At 36.2% G+C, this 8585-nt stretch overlaps 1 long non-coding RNA gene and 1 other non-coding gene across 2 annotated transcripts; both read left to right on the top strand.

Moving 5' to 3' along the window:
- Positions 1-380: 380 nt before the first annotated feature.
- LOC123258069 lies at positions 381-2667 on the top strand. The gene is made up of 2 exons (XR_006507964.1): positions 381-638; positions 704-2667. It is a non-coding gene; the product is annotated as an uncharacterized LOC123258069 (long non-coding RNA).
- Positions 2668-5986: 3319 nt separating this feature from the next.
- Positions 5987-6058, top strand: Trnan-guu. The gene has a single exon. It is a non-coding gene; the product is annotated as a tRNA-Asn (tRNA).
- Positions 6059-8585: the final 2527 nt, after the last annotated feature.

Below are 8585 nucleotides of genomic sequence, written 5' to 3'. Positions count from 1 at the left end.
ATAATAATACTTCTATCAGATTTGATCAGACTGCCAGTATCTCCCACTTGTCCACCTGACTCGCCATAAAAAGGTGTTTTATCAAGTATAATGGTTATCTTTTCTCCCTCCTTTGCAGAATCAATTACTTCATTTTTAGAGGAAACTATAGCTAGTATTTTCGCATCATTTACTTCATTGAACTCATAACCAACAAATTTTGTTTTGCCAAATTTATCGATCAAATCAAACCATACTTGCTCAACAGATTTTTCACCAGATCCAGCCCATTTAGCACGTGCTCTCTCTTTTTGTTCTCCCATTGCATCATCAAAACCCTTCTGGTCAAAATTTTTTTTTTTCTCTTTTAAAATATCAAGTGTAATATCCAAAGGAAATCCGTAGGTGTCATATAGCTTAAACGCTGATTCTCCAGGCAAAGTATCGCCCGATTTTAAATCTGCAGTGAATTTTTCCAATAGACTAATGCCTTTCATCAAAGTGTCTTTAAAGTTTTCTTCCTCTGATTTTAACGTCGTTTCTATTAAGCTTTTAGCTCTGATCAATTCAGGATAAATATCCCCCATATAAGCCGAACTCGTGCTATCTATCAGCACCGGAAAAACGCGATGGAGTAGGGAATCATTATATCCAAGCAGGTGGATATAACGCGCGGCTCTCCTAATTAATCTGCGTAATACGTAATTCCTGCCTTCATTTCCAGGGAGCACCCCCTCTGCGATGAGAAATGCAGCCGCGCGAAGATGATCTGCTATGATCTTATGCGCTATTTTATTTTCCGTTCTTCCACAGTACTCTTGTGATTTACTTATCAGAGCAGAAAATAGATCAATATCATAGTTATCATGGACGTTTTGCATAACAGCCGCTATTCTTTCAAGGCCCATTCCAGTATCGATGCATTTTTTTGGCAATTTGTGTAAATTACCTTCTTCATCTTTGTTAAACTCCATGAATACCAGATTCCAGATTTCAACAATTCTATCGCCCTCTTGTAAATTAGGACTCCCATGGTCATAAAAAATTTCAGAACATGGACCGCACGGACCAGTATTTCCCATACTCCAAAAGTTATCATCCGTTGTAATTCTTATGATTTTATCACTTGAAAAGCCACTTATCTTACGCCAAATCTCGTACGCCTCATCATCAGTATGGTAGACGGTTATGGATAGTCTGTTTTTATCAAGAGATAACTCTTTAGTGATAAATTCCCACGCAAATTCTATCGCAGTTTCCTTAAAGTAATCACCGAAGCTAAAATTTCCGAGCATTTCAAAAAATGTGTGATGCCGAGTTGTATAGCCAACATTTTCAAGATCATTGTGTTTACCGCCTGCTCTTAGGCACTTTTGACTTGAGACAGCACGTTTCATTTCAGTTTTTTGAGCACCAGTAAAAATATTTTTAAACTGCACCATACCAGCATTTGTGAACATGAGCGTTGGGTAATGTTCTGGAATCAAAGGAGAAGAAGAAACCTGCTCGTGGTCATTATTTACAAAAAATTTTATAAATCTTTCTCTGATTTCGTTTAGCTTCATCGTTTTTATTGAGGTTATCTATAAATAATAAGTTGTAATGGAAATAAAATCAATACCACTCTCTAGATCTCAGAACTTCTAGTGACATGCACCTTGTGGTAAGAAAAAATCAATATATTCACGATAAATTTACCTCATATCTGTGTTTTATATGTGGAAATTGGAATGGAAATTTATGTAGGCAAAGAAAAAAGAATAGCAAATGTGGTGACTCAACACTGGAATGACATAAAAGGATCAGACAGAGATTGGCCAGAAAGGCATGAAATAGACACTGCAGAAATAATGGAGTCATGGCAGCATTGTTTTATCATTGAAGTCAAAGATCAAGGTTATATTTGCGAAAATGCAGGAGAAAAGGCCGTTGAATTCTATGGTTTTGAGAAAAAGACGCGCATTGATAATAAGTATGCAATTGATGCACCATTTCTGCGACTATATAAAATAGATGCAGTCATTGATAAACTTGATACTGTAATAGAGAGTAAATGCCCAATCAATGAAGAGGAAGAAAGTGAAAGTGTTAAAATGAGGCAAGTATTGTTGCCACTTGGGAATAAAGAAGGTATAACACACATATTGGGCGTAATTACTTTTAAACTCCTTTAATATACAATTTTAATTTGATTCTTTAATAAAATTATTTATACTAATGCTTAATTACTATTAAAGAACTCAATAGTAGTGCTTGTAAATTTATTTGGAATATGAAGAAAATAAAATTAAAAACCAAATCTTCTGTGAAAAAGCGCTTTCACCTTACAGCTAAGGGTAAAGTTATTTCTACTCAGTCAGGCAAAAGGCATGGCATGGTAAAGAGAAGTAAATCTAATATTCGTAATCAGCGCGGTACAACGATTCTTGGTAAATCTGACTCGCGTATAGTTAAGCTTCATATGCCTTACGGTATTTAACAAAATGGAGGTAAAATAAAATGGCTCGGGTAAAACGTGGAGTCACTACTCACGCTCGCCATAAAAAAATATTGAAACTGGCAAAGGGTTATAGAGGGCGCGCAAAAAGTTGTTATAGAATTGCATTACAAAGAGTTGAAAAAGCACTGCAATATGCTTATAGAGACAGAAGAACCCGTAAACGTGATTTCCGTAGCTTATGGATAATACGTATTAATGCAGCAGCAAGAGAGCATGGGCTTACCTATGGTAGGTTTATGCATGGTCTTACACTTGCCGGCATTGATTTAAATAGAAAAATTCTTGCTGAGATGGCAGTTAATTATAAGGATGATTTTGCCAAATTAGTAGAAACTGTAAGTGGTAAATTAGCGGAGAATTCTTAAAGCAAAAACACCATGAGAATTATTTTCATGGGATCACCAGGATTTGCTGTTAATTCTCTGAGCTTGTTACTGAAATCAAAGAGCGAAGTGGTGGCAGTATACACCAAGGCTCCAAAACCTTCGGGGCGTGGACAGAAGCCAATGAAATCTCCAGTACATGTTATCGCTGAAGAAAGTAACATAGAGGTATGTACTCCTATCTCTCTAAAGTTCTCGGCAGAGCAAGAAAAATTTAGAAATTTCAAGCCAGACGTTGCGGTTGTTGCCGCGTATGGATTGATACTTCCAAGAGAAATTTTGAATATTCCAAAATATGGTTGTATTAATATTCATCCTTCATTACTACCGAGGTGGCGCGGTGCAGCTCCGATACAGCACACAATTTTAGCAGGAGATCAAGAAACCGGGGTTAGCATTATGCAACTGGATGAAGGATTAGATTCTGGCCCTATTTTAAAACAGGAAAAATTTCTTATCGAAAAGAACGATAACTACAAGACATTGCATGATAAATTATCTAAGCTAGGCAGTGATTTACTGCTGAAAGTGCTAAACGAAATTGAAAAACAGCTTCCCTTAAAACAGAACGATAACGATGCATGTTACGCTGACAAAGTGGAAGACTATAAAATTTATGCAAGTGATGCCTGTGAAGTTGCTTATAGAAAGGTTAAAGCGTTTTACCCAAAAGCGTTTATCAAGATAGAGAATAAACGTATCAGGATACTTGATGCTGACTTTGAAGCTCTCGCTTCAGAACAAGGTAAGATTGTTAACGATAATATGCACATAAGTTTAAAAGGTGGCACTTTAATTCCTAAAGTTGTACAAATGGAAGGGAGAAATCCTTGCAGTATTGAAGATTTTATTCGTGGCTTGAAATCAAGCATGGTAAAAAAATTTATAGAATAGGCTGCTTTAAATTAGTGTAGAAATGTAATAGCTAAATTTCCTTTTCTTAGATATAATCTTAAAAAACTTTCCATATAAAAATGAAAATAAAAAGAGCTTTAATATCAGTATACGATAAAACGAATATAATTGATCTTGCATCGTTTTTAACGCAGCAACAAATAGAAACTCTTTCAACGGGAAATACTTATAAAACGCTATCTAGTGCAGGAATAAAAACACAAGAGGTCTCAGATTACACACAATTTCCAGAGATACTTGGTGGTAGAGTAAAAACTTTACACCCTAAAATTCATGGAGGAATACTTTGCAATAGAGAAAAACACAAAACGGAAATACAAAATCTAGGTATTAAGCCAATAGACCTGCTTATAACTAACCTATACCCATTTTGGGAGACAGTAAATAGCGGCTCAAATGAAGAGCAAATTATAGAACAAATTGATATCGGCGGAGTGGCGTTAATTAGAGCTGCAGCAAAAAACTTTCGTTTTACTTCAGTTATTTCTAGCATTCAAGACTACGAAGCACTAAAAGCTGAGATGATAAAAAATAACAATAAAACAACATTGGAATATAGAAAACACTTAGCAACCAAAGCATTTGCTCTCACTGCACACTACGATTCTAATATTCACAGTTGGTTTTTATCCCAGAGTAAAAATAATGAGTTGCCAGAGTTTTTTGCTCTATACGGGCATAAAGTACAAGAACTCAGGTATGGTGAAAATCCCCATCAAAAAGCTGCATTTTATAGTAATCAATTTACCAAATATCCGTTGGAAAAAATACATGGAAAAGAGTTGAGTTATAATAATATAGTAGATATAGAATCCGCACTTAACATAACTTCTGAATTCGAAGAACCTGCAGCAGTGATAATCAAGCATAATAACCCATGTGGCGCTGCTATTGGTAATAATGCTTTGGAGGCATATGAAAAAGCTCTATCGTGCGATGAAGTAAGCAGTTTTGGTGGTATAGTTGCCTTAAACCGGGAAATAGATTTAAAGCTAGCGGAAAAATTAAACGAGATATTTTTAGAAGTTGTGATAGCACCATCAGTAAACAATGAGGCACTAAAAATTTTGCAAAGAAAGAAAAATTTAAGAGTGATTATTCATAAATCTTTTCAACAAAATGTGAAATACCAAACTAAAAATGTTATTGGTGGGTTTTTGGTGCAAGAAAATAATGATCACAAGATAAAAGCAGAACAAGTAACAGAATGCACTACAACAAAAAAAGGAAAGGAAGATCTTATTTTTGCCTGGAAAATATGTAAGCATGTGAAATCCAACGCAATAGTTATAGCAAAAGATGGTTGTGCTATTGGCATCGGCGCAGGGCAAACAAGCAGAATAGATAGTGTGAACATTGCAGTGAAAAAAGCAGGTGAAAAATGTAAAGGTGCAGTGCTTGCTTCAGATGCATTTTTTCCATTCCCAGATAGCATAGTAGAAAGTGCAAAACATGGAATTACAGCTATAATTCAGCCCGGCGGCTCGCTGAAAGATCAAGATGTGATAAAAGCTGCAAATGAAAATAAAATTGCTATGTTTTTCACTGGCGTTCGCAGTTTTTTCCATTAGGCTTTGTGTCTTATCGTCATACTGCCGCGAACCGTCACGGTATCTCTTGGCCGCTAACAAGCAGCGGAATGACGGCTGTCGCTTAGCCATAAACATTAAGAAATTTACCAAACGAAAAAAAAGGCAAAAGAAGCCCCGTGGTTATTATCCGCTTTAAAATATTGGCGTTTTTTATGTTTTAAACGCTTGATAAGCGAGATTCAGCTGCTTTTAATTGCAACTAATCTACGCTGCAAATGTTTAAGAAATTTACTAAGCAGAAAAAAAGACAAAGAATCCCCGAGTTAGCTAGTCTTTTACTATCTCTGTCGAGTATTGGCATTTTTTGATGTCTTGTAACGCTTTATAAGCGCGTTCAGCTTATTTAGATAAAAATCTAGATGTAGATGAAGTTTTGTAAAGACATACAGTATCTATATACTGCAAAAAATTGAACATAAGACGCCGATACATTAAGTAATCCTTACCTTTTAATCTGCAGATTGGCGAAAGCAAATACAATAGCTTCAGTTTCATGATAAGGGCGCTGGCGGAGTTTGTCAAGTAAGTTTTTTCGTTTCTGTGACCAGTTGGACTTAAAGTCTACACAAAAAACGTTTACAACCAACGTTCAACATGGTAAATTAAAAACGGTTTATTCCTCGGTAGCTCAGTGGTAGAGCAGTTGGCTGTTAACCAATTGGTCGCTGGTTCGAATCCGGCCCGGGGAGCTCTTCTCTGTTGAATTTTAGTGTTGATTTTATATGGGCATTAAATCAGTCGTTTTATGTATACTAGATGGTTGGGGAAATGGAGTAGAAAACAGTAAATACAATGCTATTAGCAACGCAAATCCACCCTGTTGGCAATATATTAGCTCTAATTATCCAAAATGCAGTTTATCCGCCTGTGGAACTGATGTGGGGTTACCTGGTGGTCAAATAGGTAACTCAGAAGTTGGCCATATGAATATTGGCAGTGGTAGAGTGGTAATACAAAGCCTTCAGCGCATTAATCAAGAGATTGGAACAATAGAAAACAATGTAAATCTACAAAGTTTTATTAGTAATCTAAAAAGTAAGAACGGAGTATGCCATATAATGGGATTAGTGTCAGATGGCGGTGTTCATTCGCATCAAAAGCATATTTCAACTTTAGCAAATAAAATATCACAGCATGGAATCAAAGTGGTGATACATGCATTTTTAGATGGCAGAGACACATTGCCAAATTCAGGAAAAAAATGCATTCAAGAATTTATAAAGAGTATAAAGGGAAATGACATAAGAATTGCTACTGTTTCTGGGCGTTACTATGCTATGGACCGTGATAACAGGTGGGAGAGAACAATTGAAGCTTATGAGGCTATCGCATTTGCAAAGGCACCTCGTCATGATAATGCAGTATCGTTGATTGATGAAAATTATCAAAATAACATAACTGATGAGTTTATCAGGCCCGCAGTAATAGGTGACTATCAAGGTATAAAACCAGAAGATGGAGTGCTGTTGGCTAACTTTCGTGCTGATCGAATGATACAATTAGCAAGTATTTTGCTTGGCAAAACAGATTACGCTAAGGTAGCAAAATTCTCTTCAATTCTAAGCATGATGAAATATAAAAAAGATCTTCAGATCCCTTATATTTTTCCTCCTACTTCTTTCGCTGATACTCTAGGACAAACAATAGAAGACAATAAATTGCAACAATTACGTATCGCCGAAACCGAGAAATACGCTCATGTGACTTTCTTTTTCAATTGTGGAAAAGAAGAACCTTTCTCTGGTGAAGAAAGAATACTCATTCCCTCACCAAAAGTTCAAACTTACGATTTGCAGCCCGAAATGTCAGCCTTCGAGCTCACAGAAAAGCTTGTAGAAAAAATTCACTCCCAAGAATTCGCACTGATAGTTGTAAATTACGCTAATCCTGATATGGTAGGACATACAGGTAATATAAAAGCAGCCGAGAAAGCTGTGCTAGCTGTAGATGATTGTCTTGCAAAAGTGCTGAGTGCTGTTAAAAAGTCAAGCAACACCGCATTAATTGTTACTGCAGACCATGGTAATGTGGAATGTATGTTCGATGAAGAAAATAATACACCTCATACAGCACACACTCTAAATAAAGTGCCATTTATTGTGTCTTGCGATAATCTAAAACTAAGAGACGGAAGGTTATCTGACATCGCCCCTACTATTTTACAGCTACTTGGAATTAAGAAACCTGATGAAATGACAGGTAGTTCATTGATTTCTTGCATTACCCTCTGTCATTCCAGCTAGGCAGCGTTATGCACCGGAATGACATCAAATAGATGTGTTTTAACTTAATCCAACTTTTAAATTTTTCGCTGTTAGTACTAATGATTCATTAAAGAAGCTGTCAATATCACCAATACTATCTATATTTTTTGTACTGATAGATTGGTCAATTCTTTTGACCAAATTAGATAAAACTTTATTAGGGCCAATTTCAACAAATTTGTTAATGCCACGGCTTGACATATACAAAACCATTTCTCTCCATTTCACTCTGCTTACAACTTGCTTGGCGAGTAAAGTTTTTATAACTTTGGGATCACTCTCCTCTTTAGCTGTAACATTTGTTATCAAAGGAACTATAGGACGGGTTATTTTAATACCCTTCAAAAACTCCAAAACTTTTTCATCAGCAGGTTTCATAAGAGATGAATGAAAAGGCCCACTAACCTGTAATTTAATTAGTTTCCTCACACTCGAGTTTTTGAATAAATCGGGTAACATTTCAAGAGCTTCTCTAGTGCCACTTATAACCACTTGTCCGCCACCGTTATCGTTTGCAATTTCACAAATTCCGTCAATTTGAACTGATTTCAATATATCTTCCACTTCATTTATCTCTGCTCCAAGCAACGCAACCATTCCGCCTTTACATTTCAGTGAAGCTTCATGCATTGCTTCGCTGCGAACTTTCAGCAGCTTGATTGCAGACTCAAGCGTTAACGCTCCTGCAGCACACAGCGCTGTATATTCGCCAACTGAATGCCCACAAACATATTTAACATTGTGATCAGTGAAAAGAGATTTGCCAAACATATGCTCCATAACACGTAGCATTGCAATTGATACTGCCATTATAGCTGGCTGAGCGTTTTCTGTAATGGTTAATTCTTCAATAGGACCGTTGAAGATTAAATGAGACAGCTTTCTACCCAATATGCTCTACTTCATTAAATACTTGTCTTGCAACGGAAAACTCACTATATAAGCTCCTTCC

Source organism: Drosophila ananassae (assembly GCF_017639315.1).
Source record: "Drosophila ananassae strain 14024-0371.13 chromosome 4 unlocalized genomic scaffold, ASM1763931v2 tig00000241, whole genome shotgun sequence".
Taxonomy (NCBI): domain Eukaryota; kingdom Metazoa; phylum Arthropoda; class Insecta; order Diptera; family Drosophilidae; genus Drosophila; species Drosophila ananassae.
Note: the sequence above shows the minus strand (reverse complement) of the source record. Positions and strands in the feature narration are given on the sequence as shown.